This window comes from Culex quinquefasciatus, chromosome 2 (assembly GCF_015732765.1).
Source record: "Culex quinquefasciatus strain JHB chromosome 2, VPISU_Cqui_1.0_pri_paternal, whole genome shotgun sequence".
Classification (NCBI taxonomy): domain Eukaryota; kingdom Metazoa; phylum Arthropoda; class Insecta; order Diptera; family Culicidae; genus Culex; species Culex quinquefasciatus.
The window spans coordinates 99,106,446-99,127,495 of NC_051862.1; the positions used below are offsets into that span (position 1 = coordinate 99,106,446).

Sequence of the window (21,050 nt, forward strand, 5' to 3'; positions counted from 1 at the left end):
CGACCCTGGTCGCACTCACCCCGGGTAGGATTCTGATTTATTGAATACCGTTTAAACAGACATCGCTTCGGTACATGGTCGTTTTAATCGTGATAGATTGGCTACACGAGTAACTTTATGTATCGCTGGTGAAGCGATAAACCAGCCACCATAATTCATTACGAATTGCGCGAGTAACAGAACAGTCGACATAGAAACACGCCGCTGGCTGACCGATGACCGGGGACATTTACAAGGTGAGAGTTCCGGCACGGAACGGGGAGGTTTGGTTGGGAGGATGTCGTTTAAATCCATCGCTGTCCACTCCCGTGGCAAAACACCCACACAAAGCTGAGCTGTGGATCAGCCGGTAGCGATCTGGGAACTACTACTGGGCTGCAACTGTAACCTTTTCGTGAATTAATGCAAGGATTCGCCCGAGGGGGAACACGCGTACGCGATGTACCGGAATGTGGCCGGTCATGTGCGATAGGTCCCGCCATGACCCATGACTTTTATCTCGCGCATATCTCTTTCGGACAGTCCCGGACCCAGTCAGCCTGAAAAGGCAAGTCCGCAAGTGAGGGGAGATGATGCATCAGGATGTCGCCATTGCGACATGGGAACAAACCTATAAAACATTATTAATGTCAAAGTTTTGATATGAAACGTAAACAGATACACACACTCACACACAACGAATGGCACGATGATGAGATAGCGGAGAGCACAGCCAGAAGCCAAACAACGAACGGCCACGGGACACAACGGCTTCAGGAACGGGGCCATCGTGCGGCTGTCCTATCTCTTTTGCACACACAAACACATAAACTCACATACTCGCAAAAGTGGAACGATTCCATCCCCCCACCAACACCCACGCACGGATCCCAAATCCCTCCCCTTAAAAAGTTCAGATGAAGCGTCGGTCGTCCGCCCGGTGTGTTATCCAGGAAGAGGGAGGCTACAGTTTCATCGAATGCAATGAAAGTACTCATTTAACTTTTTGAAACATGGCCAACCGTTGCCATTTAAAAAGTTTCCTTTTTGCTGGTGCTGTTCCCTGGCAAGGAATTCAGGTCCAGGGCTCATCAACTTTGGGTACACGGATATGGGAGGCTGTGAGGGTGTATTACTGAATATCCGGCATTTTTTCTAATGTGCTTTGTGTACTCACACGATCAACTCGCATCGCAGTCAGAGATAATCCACTGGAGGGGATTCACTCGAGTAAATTATCGACAACTGGGGAAACTGATAAAATAACAAAAATAACAACAGAAATAAATTTGATAATGACTAAGTTAATAATTAATCTTCTTTAAGCAATCTTTTCAAAGAGATATATAAACGAACTAATAATCAATGAAATCGTAACCGTCAACTGGGGCGAATTGGGACACATGGGGCGAATTGGGACAACAGTTTTAACCATGTTAGAGCACAATATTTAGATTTTTCTGGATGGTTTCGGATTGAACAGACTAAGACCAACAAAATGTTTACATCCATTTCCAAATTTAAAACTTTTAAGTGCTCCTAAAACTACTGTCCCTATTCAGACTGTAGTCCCGATTCGCTCCAGATAACGGTACATTACTAGCCCATTCGTTTGAACTGAAACGTAATTATTTGATTATGGAGAAATCCAATGTTAGACCGATTATTTATTTCAAAGAATGAGTCTCACTCAACTCAATAGCTAGAAAAACAATTCATTGGAATTGAGGAGGTCTCACAAAATAACAGGGAACGAAAAATACTGCTCACCAATTCCAATCACCACCCAAACGGGAGTGGCCAAATCCTCTTAATGATAGCGGTAGTCTGGGTTGGGTGCCGGAAGTTCGATAAATTGAACTGAGTATTTTCCTTCAGAATTTCGAAAGATCAAACACGCTGCACAGAAGGGTGACCAGGGATGGAAAAATTGAATCTTACACTTGGATGATTTTGAGCAAGACGTGCGCCACCTATCATCTAAATTTTGAAGCAATGTTTTACCTCTCAATTTTTTGCGAAATTTCTCATACAAACTTCAACGATTTACAGAGACTAGGTGGTCTAAATCCGGACTAAATTTCACGCGGAAATGTTCATTTTTGGAGGTTAATAACTTTTTAGCAAAAAATCCTAAAAATATGGTGTCTTCAGGAAAGTTTTTTGTCCAAATTTCATGAAGATCTCAGTATCGATAATTGGTAAGAATTTCAACAGCTTCTGTTTTTTTTTGCCAGAGATTCAATATTTGAATAAATGAGAACAAAGTTTATTGATAAATTGAGTGAAAGGATCAAGTCTCGATACCCACTATTTTTCAGGATTTTAGTTATTATGGTCAGAAGGTAAATAACTAAAATTTGCAAAAATCTAAAATGCATCTACAACAAAATAGGATAAATTCTCGTATGTTTGGCAGGTTATGCGCTCGCCCCTGATTCCATCCAATTTGCTGATTTTCACTATTTAAACAACTAATTTGGCAATACTTTTGATAGCTACTTGCTTGCAGATTATCACTCGATTTCAGATGAAAACGATTTTTTGAGCTGTAATTTAGTGTCAAAGTGCTGATATGGCAACATTAGAGGCACGCTGGAATTAGATGTTGTTCCCCTAGTACGAACACGACAATTTGTAAAGAAATTGAGAAAAAAAATAAAATTGCTTTGCACGATCATAAAACACCATGCGTTTCCATCAACAACTTGATTCTTCTGTTGCCTTCCACACTGAGGTAAGGCTATAATCCTGCTCTGAAAATGAACTTTCTATTAAAAGCTCCTAGACCCACCTTCATGTATACATATCTACTCAGAATCGAAAACTGAACAAATGTCTGTGTGTGTGTATGTGTGTGTGTGTATGTGTGTGTGTATGTGTGTGTGTATGTGTGTGTGTATGTATGTATGTGACCAAAATTCTCACTGAGTTTTCTCAGCACTGGCTGAACCGATTTTGATCGAACCAGTTGCATTCGACTTGGTTTAGGGTCCCATACATCGCTATTGAATTGTTTGAAGTTTCGATAAGTAGTTCAAAAGTTATGCATAAAAATGTGTTTTCACAAATACCCGGATCTCAATTATATGCATGTAAACGATGTCCGGATCCATCATCCGACCCATCGTTGATTAGGTAATTGAAAGGCCTTTCCAATGAGTCCAAGACATTGAAGATCTGGCATCCCTGTCTCGAGTTATGACCACTTAAGTGATATTTATGTACTTTTTTGAAGCCGGATCTCACTTAAATGTATGTAAACTATGTCCGGATCCATCATCCGACCCATCTTTGGTTAGATAATTGAAAGGCCTTTCCAATGAGTCTAAAACATTGAAGATCTGGCAACCCTGTCTCGAGTTATGACCACTTAAGTGATATTTATGTACTTTTTTGAAGCCGGATCTCACTTAAATGTATGTAAACTATGTCCGGATCCATCATCCGACCCATCGTTGGTTAGGTAATTGAAAGGCCTTTCCAATGAGTACAAAACATTGAAGATCTGGCAACCCTGTCTCGAGTTATGACCACTTAAGTGATATTTATGTACTTTTTTGAAGCCGGATCTCACTTAAATGTATGTAAACTATGTCCGGATCCATCATCAAACCCATCGTTGGTTAGGTAATTGAAAGGCCTTTCCAATGAGTCCAAAACATTGAAGATCTGGCAACCCTGTCTCGAGTTATGACCACTTAAGTGATATTTATGTACTTTTTTGAAGCCGGATCTCACTTAAATGTATGTAAACTATGTCCGGATCCATCATCCGACCCATCGTTGGTTAGGTAATTGAAAGGTCTTTCCAATGAGTCCAAAACATTGAAGATCTGGGAACCCTGTCTCGAGTTATGACCACATAAGTTATACATTGTGTTCTTTTTTCTGGATCTAAAAAAATGATGAAACCACTCATATACCCATTTTTGGTAAAAAGTGAGGAAGGCATCAACCACATAGGTGGATTAAGTTAGTTTTTTTAGATTGGAGACGGATGATAATTCATGTTTGTTTGAAATACTCAATTTTTTTCTCAAAGCAATATAGTGTTAAAAGTCTAATACATTTGTTTCTGTAGATAATAAAATTAAAGGCTGTCGGAGTATACTAATTTTGAGAAGGCGGGGTCAGCAAATTTTAAACAACATGTTGATATAGAACAACAAGAAGTCGAAGAACAGTTATTTGATGAGAAATGACGCCATTCTTAGATACAAAATTAAATCAAACATAATGGATATCTCTCAAAGGCGATATTTGATGTCATTTACACCTACGTGTGTTGCGAGTGACTTGCTTTTTTGATCTTACTGTTAATTTCGGTTCTCTGGTTTCCCTTAATTCTATTTTTAAAATGTTTAATCTAGATTTCGTCTCCTGACACGGGTCCATTGTTGGTCTTATTACATGATTTGAGCATCCACGCACATAATACCCTTTGACTGGTGGGCTATATTTTAGCTTACATTTACCCACCCACCTACCCACAACATCCAGGGTTTTTAATAAAAGACTGTACAGCATGACCTACACCTTGCACAGAGCATTAATTTTCATCCCTCCACCCACCTCGGATGTTCCCCGAGACCCTTGGCCTTTGCTGAAACTTAACCAAGGTGCCATCCGGAGGTTGACCATGTATCGACACAACGCTGGCCGGGTTGGCCGCGATGGTGTACCAGCTGTGGAATACAACCCAAAAGTGGTTCCCACGCCGCACAACCACGTGCGAGAAAATGTGCTAAAGAGACAGAATTTCTATTTGCGGCCACAGGACCACGAGCGGGGGCACGTGTTCGAACCGTGAGAGCACGAAACCAACAAAAAAACGACAAATAAATTAATTTAATATGACTCGCCTCAAAATACCAACCGCCTCGACATCAACCCGGGCTGCCAAACTCCCGGCGGGGTGTTTTGTGATTTTATTATTGCATGGCGTGTCATAAATATAGCAAATTACTTGATTTATAATTTAAATCCTGCATCCAGATTGGGCTCGCCCGGGTCGTTATCTGGTCTGGAACCTTTAACCGTGCTGCCAACAAAAAATAAAAACGAGCCAGGACATTATGATGTGCCGGAATGGAAAGTAGTAATAATGTCACACACTCGGTCTAAATCGGGCGGTGTATGGCAAATGGTAATGTCAATTGGTATCAAACCAACTCTTTTTTCCCCCTGTTGTTGCCCTCTGGTAAATATACGCTTCCATGATTGTGTGCACACACCCATTCTTGCAACCGGTTGGTATTGGGATAATAATTTTGAATTGTTTGGGGGCCCACGGGCACAGTTATTGGCTTCCAGCTGCGTGCCATTGTAGGGGGAGGAACAATTTTCCAGCGCAATGTAATGTTGGATCAGCATAGAATGAAGGTTTACGATCCGTTGTTTTTTTTTAGAACTATCATAGGAGGTTCTCTTTGGTATAATTTTAAAGATGGAAGCATTACTTTTTTTTGCAGAATTGTATTGGTTCTGCATGGTTTATGGTTGAAAACTGACCAAAATTTACATAGATATGGAAATTTAAGATTACACATTGAAATCTCACGTGTATTGGCTTCTATTTGTAGTGAAAACCCGTTGGAGAAAGAAATTTAATGAAATGAAATAATTTTTATTTTATCATAAAAAAGGGTAAAAATAACATTTGGTGGCCACAAAAACAGATCAAGAGCTCAAAATTAATTTATGTAGATGCAAACAATTATTTCCAAAAATAAAAGCACGTCGAAATTTCACTTAAAATTTTTTAATAAAAAACATCTTAAACTTGCAAAAAAAAAATTAAACACAGGAAAATAAGATTTAATTGTCTGCACTTCAATTTCTAATGAAATTATTGATTATTTTAAAAAAAATATTGAAAAACTTTTTTTCTGCATAAAAGTGAACTTATTTTTAATTTATATGAATAAAATGCCAATGAAAGCCAATTTCGTTTATTGCTTGTTCAAACTTAAAAGTAAAAAAGGGGATTTAATTTATTCGAAATGCAGTAGTTTTTAACATTAAAAACTGTAAAAATATTTGTCTGAGTTTATTTGTCTACATATTTATACTCATTATATATTAATATTATAAAATATTCTAAAACATTGATTAAGGCATTGTTTTGCTGCGAACAAAAGATAAATCATTTTACACCCGGTGCTCAGAGTAGCACGCTAGGGTAGGGTGCCCAGAACGCAGAAAACGGTTTATTGGTTTGTTTTAAGCATCTGTGAAAATTTTGAACGAAATTGGTTGATATTAACCCAATGATACCTTAGCCTAAAATTGGCGAAAACATTTTTTTTTTCATGCAAAAATTACTATTTTAATTCGCTAATAACTGTTTAGGATCAAGTTTTACAGCTTTGGTATGTTTTACAAAATTGTAGAGCATCCATTATTTTTTTCGATTTATCCCATACAAACTTCACCTTCGAATATCAATTGGTTGACCGATTTAGCGTATATTTGACCCAGAGAACAAAAATAGCTCAAGGAACAATATTCAGCCTAAGGAGCGAGGTTTCGAGAAAAAGTCCCATATTCTGGGCACCCTAGTAAGGATGACATTTAAAAAAAAATGAACAGAATCGGTTAAGGCTGTTAAGAATTTTAGATTGTATAAAAAAATTGTCAAAAATGTGTGGTGGAAAAATCATTGGTGTGTAGCGCAACACTCGCTCATAAAAAACTCAAGTGTGTGATTCTTATAGTTTATTAAATCTGGTAAAGAAAGCAGAATTCTCGACTTTTTTAATGAATCCTATAAACAAATCGTCACATGTGTGCTATCTTGTGACACGTCATATCTTTTTACAACATGCGTGTCAGAAGATAGGGGTCGTGCATAAACCAAGGGGCCTTTTTTCGAGAATTTTTGACCCCCCCCCCTCCCCCCTCATGGTTTTCCGTGGTTTCACGCCAACACACACACACACAGACATTTGCTCAGAATTCGATTCTGAGTCGATAGGTATGCATGAAGGTGGGTCTAGGAGGTCTAATTGAGAAGTTCAGTTTTCGAGTGATTTTATAGCCTTTCCTCAGTAAGGTGAGGAAGGCAAAAAACAAAATAAGTATTGATTTAAAAAATGTTTATCCACAAATGATATACCGTCAGTGGTGGTGGCTTTTCGTCGAAAAACGATATTACTGTTGTTATTTCAAAACAATAAAAATTTCAAATTATATCGAAATAAATAAAGTTGGGGAATGTTCCTGAATGATTAACCAACAGTTTCCCAGAATATGGCTAGTATAATCACACCGTTCATAAATGCTAATCGTTTTAAAATTAACTCGAACCCACCCTTTAAAGGGGGTGACATTGGATCAAATAGAAAACATTTTAATGTGTGTAGGTGCTGTAACACCATTAATACCAATTTAAAAATATATAAAAAGAACAGAAATTCACTTAAAAGTGTGAAAAAAGTATGACATCACAAAGTTTAAGGTAAATAATAAGAGTATAACAATTTATTGAAATGGTACAGAAAGTAAAAAAAAAACTCTCAACAAAACAAGCAACTAAGTAAAACATATGAATGCTAATATTTATTTTATTCCAAACATTCATAAAATTCCAAACTAAACCCACTTTTCTTTTTAATAAAGCATGATTGATTCAGTGTGTCCAAAAAAGTCGAGTCGTGTATTTTTTTTTTTTTTTTTTTTTTCATACAAAAATCAGAGACAGGGACAAACATTCAATATTACGACCTTTTGAAATGATAGTCTTAATTAAACTTTTTGAAAATATTGATTTCTAAAAGATCGAAAAAATTCACGAAAGTTTTATTTATAAACATTGAAAATCGCATGATAAGTTGCTGAGATATCGACATAAGAAAATAATGGGTGGTTTGGGTGAGACTTAGTAATCATCAATTTTTCTGTTTTTAAATTTTTGCATGGCAATATCTCAGCAACAAAGTTCAAAAAAAGCAAAATATAAAGAATTTTCTCAGCACTTCAAAAATATTTCAGCTGTCGAAATTGTTTGTTTGTCATAGTCTAACACTTCCTTAATAACATAACAGGGTTAACACGGATCGTTTTTTTTTTCTTTCGATTATATTTTAAAAATCATACAAATCTTACACAATCTTTGTTGAAACAGAATATCAGGGCGACAAAATTTTGGAACGAATTTTTTTTTTCAGTTTTTCAATACGAACCACAACAGCGATCCAAGGTACATTTCGATAGTTTCCATTGGTTTGAAAATACTGAATGATTAACCCTCTCACGCCCATGGTTACTCCAGAGCACCAAAACTTTGAATTCAAATATCTCGGAACTGACACAACTTTTCATGATGCTTTAAGTTGCAGGTGTTCATGTAGAATGTATACTAACATCTCCCCAAATTTCATCAAATTTGGTTAAGCACAAGCAAAGTTACAGTGTGAAATGTAAACAAAAATGGGCCAATTTTAGGGAAATAAATAAGACCTGTTTTCGAAAGCCCGCAAAAAATACCAAACACAAAATTTTATGAAACAAAAAATGTTTTGCTATCATTTGAACCTTGGACAAGAACCCCTGTGAATAACATTGTTAGTTTTTACCGGTTTTAAGTGTTTTTCAACCTTTTTCATTTGGTGCACCAGAGCACCACCTAGGCATATGAGCAACTAAATATTCAGGTGCACTTTTTTCTAAATTACAGAAAAAGCTTATTTTTATCAAAACAAAAGTTTATAAACGTTTTGACTATTCATAAACAAGACAAAACATTGTTATTAGACCGATAATTTTATTATTTTCCTCATTTTTCATGAAAATGGTTGTTTGTGGGTTTTGAATGATCCAATCAAAGAAACCTGAAAATGCAGAGATTTTAGAATTTGTAGTTAATACTTCAGAAATATGGTCTTACAGCAAAGAATAAGTAGTTTTTAACACATTTCGAAGCGTTTTCAAACAAATGAACCAATAGATTTGTTACTACGGGCTTTCCCCATGCTTGGGTCTGAAGGACCCTGACAACGCCCCAGCCGGTTGGTCTTAGAGCCACGACCGGACTGGGGTGGGCTCAGGGCCTCTTTTCGCGCTGGCGGGGCTAGTCAAGCAAGAGCTCTTTCTTTCAAGGGTCGGCTCGAAGCTCAAGGAATCAAGGTACTATTTTAGTTAAATTAAGCACTGTATTTCTTGGACTCACGCTGTGTAGGTGTGTGTGTTGTGCGGGGCAGGTTGGCTGCTACATCTGCTGCTGTTGGTCACCTCCGATGACACTCGTGGCTGGCTTGCTCCGGAGGTCCACGATCGCCCTCGACCGCGTCCGGAACTTGTTTCTGGAGCATCTGGCCTGCTCTTCGCAGGTACGCCCACGCCACGCACGAGGAGGGGGGGGGGCGCTGATATCTCCGGCCTTGCAGGCCGACATCTTGGGTGTGGGTTAGACCGGGACCACGTGGTCACGTGCCGGGTCTTCAGACGGTTCTTGGGTGGACATTCGCCGGATAGCCTTCGGCATCGAGTCCGTCACTTCGGCGTGCTGGTGGCGATCGTTCGCGGTCGCCGTGATCTGGTTCTTGAGCGGAAACCTTGGGTCCTTCGAGTGAGAACACAGGGGGAAAGGGGGGTTAGAGTACTACTGGGGCAGCTTTGAGGGCTTCACTATCGATTTCACTCGAGTTGTACCTGATTCGCCAATCTTTGCTTGTGCAACTCCTCTAATTTTCCACTTACTACATGTACAATGACAAATTTGCTAAGTCTTGACGATCACTTCTTGTTCTTCAGCTCGATGTTGCTTGCTGGGAAGGTCAAGTAGAAAAGGTCTTCCAAGTCGATGCTGACCTTCAGTAGAGTACTCTCTCGCTTCTTGTTAGCCCCTTTATTCCCTTTTTCCTCTAGTCCTCTCCTTACAGTACTACTTCGTACTTTTCTGGTAGCAATCCCGCAATGTAGGTTTGTACAGTGTGTTAACAAACTTTGTTCCTGCGGTTTGCAATAACAGTGTGTTTTATGGTTATGATCCCTAGCTGTGCTCTGATTTTATATTGTTTGTGATATTTATTTTACTTTTATTTACTTGACAATTTTTAATTTTAAGACTACACAAACTCTCTAATCTGTGATACCCTAATTTTAATGTAAAGCTTGCAAAATCCTCCTAGTTGCCCATGACTGATTAAGGGGCAAAGTAGAGCATATAGCCGCAACGGTAACACTACCTCACACTCCCCCTTAAAAAAATTAAAAATGTAAAACATTTATTAATTTTTTTATACTAGGAAAAATCAAGTCAAAATAGGCCCGGGTTTTTGACACTGTTTTCACAGTTAAGCCTTTGATCGGGCTCGATCGAAAATCCACATTCGTACGTCGAACTAGCGAATAGATTCACCTTAACAAAGGATGATTATTCTTCAACGATGCTAAGTAAACCGATTACTCGATCTTCCTTCTCCCTTATTCCCGAACAGATCTTTGTTCTAAGGAAGAGAACAATCTTCTCTCTCTGGAATCATTACGAGTTTTCCTAATGAGGTTGTTTGAATGTTTGAGCGTTTTGATCTTTTATCACAAATCGGAAGTTTATCGAATTGTTACTTCAAAATTGAACATTCAACACATAACATCAAAGTAGGGTAAATTTGATTCGTCAATCAAACTACTCATCGCGATTCTGAATTCTGCATTCTTAGTCTCGTAATCTTGTATCAGTTTGATTCATCTGTCGCTTCCACTTTATTTAAATTTTTGTGGATTGTTTTCTTTCTGTTTTCATTCAACCTTTTGTTGCACGAGTACATAAAGGACTACAAACAACAAACGAAAATATACTCAAATACTATACAAACAAACTTCTCATTAGACTCGTGTCATCTCTCTTGTACTCTTGTAGCTTGTAAATAACAAAAAAAACCTTGATCATGATCACACATTTACTATGCCCGTCCAACTGGTACGGGACAATAGTGTACTAATACTCTGGTACTTGGCTGGAAATTTCTTGGCTCTATACACTTTTCAGCGAAACAACGATAAAGATGTTTCAAAGTGTTAAAATCTTTGTTCTGGTACTGTGACTTTTTTTGGGCTTTCAAGTTCAAAAACTGTCCACCACAAATAAATCTTGCTCTTCTTGTTCTTACTTGTTGCCACGCCTGACCGAAAGAAACACTTAGAATCAGCTTCGCGTTTACTGGCACTTTCAGATACTTATTTCTCCCGCAGATCTTTAGTCTCACCTGAAATTCTATCAAGCTTCCGAAACTAAAGAATCTCTGCTTTCAAAACTTTCTTGCTTGCACTCCATTCTGCTGTTAACAACCATTCTCGTCTAAACTCTCAACTTCTCTTGCTGAATACATAAATTTAACATTCAACATAAAACATTGATTTAAAATTCCTCAAAACTCGTTGTCAGAAAATCCAGTCTCACCTGTTGAAGTCGTGCAGGTCGCGAAACTTTAAATTCAGTTTTTCATCTTGCTTTTCTTGTAATTGATCATCGTTTTTCTGCTAGTTCACTTCTCTTTTCCGTTTTTAAAACACCCTTTTTACATTTTGAAACCAATTTACTTTGAACACACTAAAATCAATAATCACAGATTAGCCCACTACAAATCATTTTGTTGTACTTTTTTTCCACATGCTTGAATCTTTTATCTTGTACTCACTGTACTCACTTTACTTCGCACAACATTTCGTATATAAATCCGACAAATGACTAGCAGTTAAAAGCTGTTCACAAAACTCTTGCTCTTGTTGGCGATAGTATTTGTAACATATTTTTTTTTTTAATGTATTTGTGAAACTTAAAAAATGGTTTGCTTGTAGTTCTTAAGCTCGTTGTGTATGGGCAAACATTATTATTGCTCTGGAAATAAATCTGGACTAGAAATCTCTTGCTAGGGTGTCAACTCAACTGTTGCTCAAAACATTCACAATAATAAATAAATAAATAGGATACACATTGAAACAAAATAAATAAATAAATAACTAAATTATATTTACAATTGAACTCCAACCATAACATATCATGCTCTGAAATTGTGTTTCTTTCTTGAAATCTAATTTAAGTTGCCAATTTGGTAGACTATCATGCGTCTCCATGTACTCTCTTGTCTTTCTTTTACGTTTTTCAAATTTTAGCACAGTTGAAAATTGTTAATTAAAAATGTTTCTTTGCTGATCACTCTGTCTTGCTCTCTTGTACTTCTGCTAAATTAATGGGCGCCATGAGAACAAAACCGAAAATATTCTCAAACAACACAAAATAAATACAAACTTGAACATCTCTTCAACAAATTAAAACCTAGAGAAACAATACTCTCTCAAAATTATATCACAGCTAAATCTCACATAAACTACTTATAAGTTAGTGTGTGTTTTCTGAGAATTTGTTCTTACTATTACTTGTGCTCGGTTATCGTCGTGTAATCCACACAAAAGACTTCCCTCAAACAATTTGCTCTTGCTAGTCAGATTCTTCAGTTCAACTGATGATGGTTGTGATAACCCACCTTCATCAATTTTAAATGTTCGTGGTGCTTTTTATTCAAATAAATGTTGTTACTTGTAACTGCAAGTGTTTTCAGTTAAAAATTATCACAGAGGAAACTGATGTCTCAAAAACAAACACAATTATGGACACCGGTGAAAATCAAAATTAATCCTGAAAGTTTTCAACCTTTTCTTCAACATGCAAAACAGGCTAATTAAAAGTAAGTGCTGTGGAAAATTGCTGATAACAGACTTAATGATACTACTTAAAACTTATTAAGATATTTTATTGTTGAATTTTCATGCAAAATTGGCTACAAGTGGTGCTTGTTTGGAGGAAATGTTGTTTCTTCAAACATTTTTTTCAAATTTTCCCCTTCCGTTTCTCTCTCTCTCTCTCCTTTTCCTTTATGTATAATTTCTTGTATGTGCAACTGCAAAAGTGTAACCAATACAAATAAAACGTAATTGTTCAGATCTCTTTACAGCAATCATCTTCTATCTTGCTCGACAAAAGAATGTCGATCCCAAGTTTCACGGTCAATGTCAGAGAATCACTTCTTTTGTTCTGGAATAATAGTTTGCTATCTTGCACAGATTGTTTAAAATCAAGAAATTTGAAAGATTGGAAAAAGTTTTGTTAATTTCAAAGTACTTTTTACAGTTAATTTGCATCAAACATCATCAACGATCTTCAAGAAAAATGAATAAATCCAAACAAATTATCTGCTAAGGAAGTCGGTCGAATCAAGACCCAATAATCTCGAAAAATCATTTTTTTATGCTAAAACTCCCGCTATTCGCTGGTTCCACAGTACAAGTGCTGTTTTCGGTCGCGTTCGCGCACCGGCAGCAAATGTTAACTAAAATCCAACCATTATTAGAAAAAGTGTAATTTAATGGAATCGTTTTGGCCAAACACTCTCTAACCAGAGACTTTGAAAATTTCCCTACAGCTCCTGACACACTTTACGCAAACAGACCTTGAAACCTTGATGCTTTTAGATTAAACTACTTTTAGTTGGTCGCCATTTGTTACTACGGGCTTTCCCCATGCTTGGGTCTGAAGGACCCTGACAACGCCCCAGCCGGTTGGTCTTAGAGCCACGACCGGACTGGGGTGGGCTCAGGGCCTCTTTTCGCGCTGGCGGGGCTAGTCAAGCAAGAGCTCTTTCTTTCAAGGGTCGGCTCGAAGCTCAAGGAATCAAGGTACTATTTTAGTTAAATTAAGCACTGTATTTCTTGGACTCACGCTGTGTAGGTGTGTGTGTTGTGCGGGGCAGGTTGGCTGCTACATCTGCTGCTGTTGGTCACCTCCGATGACACTCTCGTGGCTGGCTTGCTCCGGAGGTCCACGATCGCCCTCGACCGCGTCCGGAACTTGTTTCTGGAGCATCTGGCCTGCTCTTCGCAGGTACGCCCACGCCACGCACGAGGAGGGGGGGGGGCGCTGATATCTCCGGCCTTGCAGGCCGACATCTTGGGTGTGGGTTAGACCGGGACCACGTGGTCACGTGCCGGGTCTTCAGACGGTTCTTGGGTGGACATTCGCCGGATAGCCTTCGGCATCGAGTCCGTCACTTCGGCGTGCTGGTGGCGATCGTTCGCGGTCGCCGTGATCTGGTTCTTGAGCGGAAACCTTGGGTCCTTCGAGTGAGAACACAGGGGGAAAGGGGGGTTAGAGTACTACTGGGGCAGCTTTGAGGGCTTCACTATCGATTTCACTCGAGTTGTACCTGATTCGCCAATCTTTGCTTGTGCAACTCCTCTAATTTTCCACTTACTACATGTACAATGACAAATTTGCTAAGTCTTGACGATCACTTCTTGTTCTTCAGCTCGATGTTGCTTGCTGGGAAGGTCAAGTAGAAAAGGTCTTCCAAGTCTATGCTGACCTTCAGTAGAGTACTCTCTCGCTTCTTGTTAGCCCCTTTATTCCCTTTTTCCTCTAGTCCTCTCCTTACAGTACTACTTCGTACTTTTCTGGTAGCAATCCCGCAATGTAGGTTTGTACAGTGTGTTAACAAACTTTGTTCCTGCGGTTTGCAATAACAGTGTGTTTTATGGTTATGATCCCTAGCTGTGCTCTGATTTTATATTGTTTGTGATATTTATTTTACTTTTATTTACTTGACAATTTTTAATTTTAAGACTACACAAACTCTCTAATCTGTGATACCCTAATTTTAATGTAAAGCTTGCAAAATCCTCCTAGTTGCCCATGACTGATTAAGGGGCAAAGTAGAGCATATAGCCGCAACGGTAACAGATTTGAAGAAAACGAGATTTTGTGGTTTAAAAAAAAGTTGCTCATCTTCCTGATGGTGCTCTGGTGCACCACTTCAAATTCTACTTTTTTGCCTCAATTCGATGTTTGTGAGTCAAAGTAAAGTATTTCCTGCATTATTGTACCAAAATTAAGCCATTTACTATTTTTACGATAAGCAAACAGCTCTGGGCGTTAGAGGGTTAATAAACCAAATCAGTTGACCGGAAAATTTCACTATTTTACATTGGACTCTAAGTGACGAATGGCCATTTTAAGGTTAAAGTCACGTTAATCAAATGAGCAACAACATTTTGGAATGATCTAACAGTTTTTTGCAAAACAAAAACTCCAAAAATCAAACTGGAATAATAGGCCATTGTATTAAAGCTTATTTGAAAGCCTTCTTTTATTGCATCCATTATGCAATGTTATTGGTCCAACGCGGGGGTTGGTGCTTTCAAAATTTGAACCACAAACAAAGTTCACCCCCAACCAAGCTAACCAATCACCTAACAATGTGTGAAAATTGAATCAAGCATAATTGCATTCCAAGTACGGTTTATTGATGTGCGGAATTTCACCAATCATAATTACCATATTGTGGCTCATTCTCTCTCTCCCTCTCGCTCGCTGGCTGTTGTGTGTATGTTCATCGTGTCGAAGTCATTTCCATCAATTGCACCGGCTAACGCATTTTGAATGATGACAAACCACCACGCACCCACTCACTGCTCCTCCTAACCCAGCTAAGCTTGAATGGATTGAAACCCCGGTGACGACCGACGACGAGGGTATCGTGTTAGGGCCCATTATAAAAGTCAGTTATGCTACAGAAATTAATTGCCTCCGGCCATGCGAGCGACAGATCCATTTGATGAGGTGCAACTATACAAAACAACTCCCTTCCCCTCCCACTTCACTTCACTTCACTCCGTCGCTTAGCGAACTCATTCATTACGCGGGTATTTGTACAGCAATTAGTGGTGTGACCTTCGATCGCGAACTCGCCGTCGTCGTCACTCTAACATTCTGCCAGCGAGAATCAGGGTAGACTTGAGTGGTTGTACGGTTAAATTATTCACAACTTTAAATTTGTCAATAAAGCTTGGACGCGGACTTGGACCTAAAAAGAAAACCTCCTTCTCTTCGCGTCGTCATCGTTGTTGGTCGTTTTTTAGGGTTCATTATGTAAATATCTCTATAGACTCGAAGAGCTTCAAATAAGAGACGGATTGAAAAACAACGATATGGTTTGGGCAGATAGGATTGGCACCGCCAAATGATTTAAACACCCAGTAGAGATCTCATCTGAAAAAAATGATAATTCAAAAATCTCATCTGTGTATTGAAAAATTGAACGTCAACGTCAAGAAAATTAATTGGCTATTGAACGGAATTGCAAAAAAAACTTTTTCAATCGTTTTAATTACAACATTTTACAAGCGTGCTTCCAAACTATTTACAAGATATTTTTCTATTTCGTTCTGAAAAATACCTACCGTAAACTAGGGTGACTTTAATAGGTTTGAGATAATGCCGCAAACTGAGTGTACACAGAAATACCAGACCATGGTAGAGAAATGTTCAAAGTACCTCAAGAAGAAATTTCATGAAATTTTGAAAAGTTTAGAAAGTTAACTAACTTTAATTAAGAAAATCATGATGAATAGCAATATTCAATTTTGATTAAACATAGAATTATAAATAACTTCTCACAAATGTTTGCAAAGAACAGTTTTATGGTTCAAGGTTTTACCATCTAATATCATCCATCAAATGGTGATAATTTATTGATCGTTGAATCATTTGTCAATTTTCCGTTTGAAAACAATCCATTTCCCGCGATGGAACAACAGCAAATAAACGAACCGAATTTATGACCACTCAGAGAAAGAGAGCGAGCACAGCTCAAATGCTGGCGGGAAAAACAAGGAAACCCTGCAGCAACGGAAAGGCCAAGGCAAAGGCCGTCGACGACCGCCGGAAGGGTCACGCCGAAAGGGAAATCCAATTTCGTTCTGTCGGTTTAGCTTTGGCCTGGTGCCTGATTAAAATGGGAAATGTTGGAAGAGATGGTGGTATGGGAGAGGAGAAATCTAACAAAAAGGAGACGAACTTGAAGAGCTCGGGACGAGAGAGGAGGTGTTTTACCTACACCCAGAATGAAAATGAAATGAAAATTGAACAAGAAAAGCCATTCACTGCTGCTCAAGCGGACTCGAATCAACCAATGAAAACAAAAACGGCACAAACAACAAGCGGACTAACGGTCGAGGGTCTGCGCTGGGTGGGATAAGAAAATGAGTCCGGGACACGCGGTCTCCGACGCTTAAAGTGAAGGATAAACACAAGAAAGGGGGGAAAAAAACACCCAGAGTCTGAGTGGGAGTGACTCAACGTGAATTGGAGCCCGCCAGGGTTAAAACGTGGGCGTCTGTTTATCTAGTGAAGTGAGAGACGAATTTACGTTAGCAGGAAAAAACTTTCGATGCCAGCATTTAAAGAAAGCGATTATTTTTGTTCCGCAAATAAGGAGAAGACTTCGAAAGTTAAGTCAGAAGTTTGAGAGTAAGCACTTGAATTGAAAATAAAAATATTCTGAATTAAAAAAAACCTTTAGGTATTTGGAATACAATTTATTAATGTAGCATCAAGTTTCAAAAACTAACTTAATCCACCTATGTGGTTGGTGCCTTCCTCACTCTTTTCCAACAATGGGTGATATGTGATATGATGGGTTTGGACACAAATTTCGTCTAATTTCGTTAAGTTCCGGAACACAAAAAAAAAACACACACATATCACTCAAGGGCTCATAAGTTGCATCATAAGTGGTCAGAACTCGAGATAGGGTTGCCAGATCTTCAATGTTTTAGACTCGGCCTTTCAATCACCTTACCAACGATGGGTCGGATGATGGATCCGGACATTGTTTACATACATTTAAGTGAGATCCAGATACAAAAAAATGCATAAATATCACTTAAGTGGTCAGAACTCGAGACAGGGTTGCCAGATTATCAATGTTTTAGGTTCGTTAGAAAAGTCTTTTGACTACCTAACCAACGATGGGTCGGATGATGGATCCGGACATTGTTTACATACATTTAAGCGAGATCCGGCTACAAAAAAAAGTGCATAAATATCACTTAAGTGGTCAGAACTCGAGACAAGGTTGCCAGATCATCAATATTTTAGACTCTTTGAAAAGGTCTTTCGATTACCCAACCAACGATGGGTTGGATGATGGATCCGGACATTGTTTACATACATTTAAGTGAGATCCGGCTACAAAAAAAGTGCATAAATATCACTTAAGTGGTCAGAACTCGAGACAGGGTTGCCAGATTATCAATGTTGTAGACTCGTTGGAAAGGTCTTTTGATTACCTTACCAACAATGAGTCGGATGATGGATCCGGACATTGTTTACATACATTTAAGTGAGTTCCAGCTACAAAAAAGTACATAAATATCACTTAAGTGGTCAGAACTCGAGACAGGGTTGCCAGATCTTCAATGTTTTATACTCGTTGGAAAGGTCTTTTGATTTCCTAACCAACGATGGGTCGGATGATGGATCCGGACATTGTTTACATACATTTAAGCGAGATCCGGCTACAAAAATAGTGCATAAATATCACTTAAGTGGTCAGAACACGAGACAGGGTTGCCAGATTATCAATGTTGTAGACTCGTTGGAAAGGTCTTTCGATTACCTAACCAACGATGGGTCGGATGATGGATCTGGACATTGTTTACATACATTTAAGTGAGATCCGGCTACAAAAAATTACATAAATATCACTTAAGTGGTTATAACTCGAGACAGGGTTGCCAGATTATCAATGTTTTGGACTCATTGACCTAACTATTTATTCAACTTCCAAAAATATGCGAAAACACATTTTTATACATAACTTTTGAACTACTTATCGAAACTTCAAACAATTCAATAGCACCGTATGGGACCCTAAACTAAGTCGAATGCGACTGGTTTGGTCAAAATCGGTTTAGCCAGTGCTGAGAAAACTGCGTGACATTATTGGTCACATACACACACACATACACACACACACACACACACACACACATACACATACACATACACACACACATACACACAGACATTTGTTCAGTTTTCAATTTTGAGTCGATATGTATACATCAAGGTGGGGTTTCGAGCTTAAAATAAAAAGTTCAATTTTGGAGCAGGATTATAGCCTTACCTCAGTGAGGAAGGCAAAAGGATTTAAAATTATTATTCATTCAAAATTGTCGTTTGTAACTGTAGTAAAATCTGTCGAATTTCGATTATCCGATGGTTTCTTTAGTACTTCGGATAATCGAATCAAGGACGAATTTCATGTCTTTTTTATTTTTACACTTTTGACATTAAATTTGAGTTCTGCTCATATTTGAATGATTGATTGCCTGTAAGAGGAAAGTGAAGGCCGACTTTCCCCAACATTGAAAAAAAAAATGGTTATATTCATGGGATTTTGCGCAAAAATAGTTTAATTTTACTTTTTAATTTAAATTATTGTATAAGTCCCTAATGATAAGCTCATCATGACCAAATAAGTTTAAATTCAACTACTTTGACCAAACTACCAGCCGAACTAACTTTGCACCAAATCGCTTCGTATTAAAGTTTGTTGTAATTCTGTAGATATTTCGAATAATAATGTCTGCAAACATCGCTCCAGTAAGTACACCCCTGTCATGAACCGTTTCCTACCTTGCGACAAGAAAGCGGTCGGAAATGGAAAATTGTCTCCGGTTTCGTATTGCTGCTCACAGGAAGGCTCGCCCGCGCTAGGCAAGGACATAAATTAAATATTAATTTCGTGTCAAACGGTGTAAATGTAAACATGTAAAACAGATATCCGAGCGAGGAAGCGATTTGAGCAGCCAACAAACGGAAGTTGGAACTACCGATGTCGTCGTCGTCGGTTACTGGCCAAGACCAAGGGTGGCCGGATGGTCGCGGTGGACAAAGGGGTTCGGTATAATTGGATATAAATTACAACGTATCGATAGCCTCCAGTCACGCACAGAACCGTGCTGTGTTTCTCGATATCGCTGCGGCCGGATGAATACGAAATAGTCCCAGAACCAGCAGGTGCTTCCGAAGGGTGGCTGATTTGGCCAGCTGGCAGACCAGCTATAGCATCCGATTGGACGTCCTGATAGTGCGCTGCTGAGGTGTGCAGCTTGTTCCTCTCGAATGTTATTTTTCTCTTGGTTCTGAGCTGAGCTGTGTGTGTGTGCCCTCTATCGGGGAAATTGCAGCCCATTCGACAGTCAGCAGAAGCATGGCGGCGATTGTGTTTGATACACAAATAGTGCTGTTAGATTTTTTCTGCTGGTTCAGCGTCGATTTCCGATTTCCGAATCAGTAGTCAGGAGTTCCGTGTATCGGAGCTGGAAACGGAGACGGGGTGACGTTAGTGAAAATTGATTGAATTTTTGCTATGCAGACCGACTGTTACATACAGATGTATCAATTAACTGGGAGGATATTTGATGAATCACTACAACGACAGTCAATTCATTTTTTGGAGTTTGAGTGTCAAAAGCGTCAGAGGCAGTGTTTCCAGGTCAGGTCACGTTTTTGATAGCTCAGCATGTCGAAGACCTGCAGTTATTACAAAAATCAAACTTGTTTTGTCATTGGACGTACGAATGGCATCAATTTATTTGGTTATTGAGGAAGCATGATGAGAAATCGGCCGATTTAGACCATTTTTATTTTTTAAATTGTTTTATTTGTTTTAAACTTTGAGGGGCCTTTCCTATGGCCAAAGAAGCCATTCTGTGTCATTGGTTCACCCATACAAGTCTCCATACAACTTTGGCAGCTGACCCTACAAAAATGGTACGTAATTACGGACGCTCTGAAATTCTAAGTGTAAATATGGGTATCAGGCGCCGTCGCTCCGTGCCGTACTCAAACACTTAGGAGCCCAGGGCGACGAAGTCTTTGTAGTTAAAAAGAAGACACTAGCGGTTGGTACTAGCAATAGTGGCCGACAGCTATAAAGTCAACTTCGATTTTCATATACAGAAATTCCATTCGATAAGGGCACAAGCCCAAGAAAAAGCTCTCCTATCGGGCTCAAAATTTGTGTGGGGGTTCCTTGGCCAAAATAAGTAAAGCCATTTCGTCATTTTTAGCAAAAATTACATTTTTCAAAAAATTATGACTCCACACCATTTCAACCGATTTTAGTTGTATTGGACGCAAATGAAAGGTGAAAAGTGAGCATTCTAGGAAAAATTGTCTAAAGACCGAATCTAGCCCAATATTTGAAAAGGCCGAATGAAACTTA

At 38.7% G+C, this 21,050-nt stretch overlaps 1 protein-coding gene and 2 long non-coding RNA genes across 4 annotated transcripts in view; all 3 read right to left on the bottom strand.

Moving 5' to 3' along the window:
* The window catches only part of LOC6033799 (zwei Ig domain protein zig-8), a 319,398-nt gene that overhangs the window by 180,934 nt on the left and 117,414 nt on the right, over positions 1–21,050 (bottom strand). The gene's annotated exons all lie outside the window — the stretch shown is intronic.
* LOC119767674 lies at positions 9,231–11,652 on the bottom strand. Its single transcript, XR_005277644.1, has 3 exons — positions 11,622–11,652; positions 9,634–11,533; positions 9,231–9,544 (listed from the first exon to the last, which is right to left on the bottom strand). It is a non-coding gene; the product is annotated as an uncharacterized LOC119767674 (long non-coding RNA).
* On the bottom strand, positions 13,663–14,320 carry LOC119767675. Its single transcript, XR_005277645.1, has 2 exons — positions 14,184–14,320; positions 13,663–14,094 (listed from the first exon to the last, which is right to left on the bottom strand). It is a non-coding gene; the product is annotated as an uncharacterized LOC119767675 (long non-coding RNA).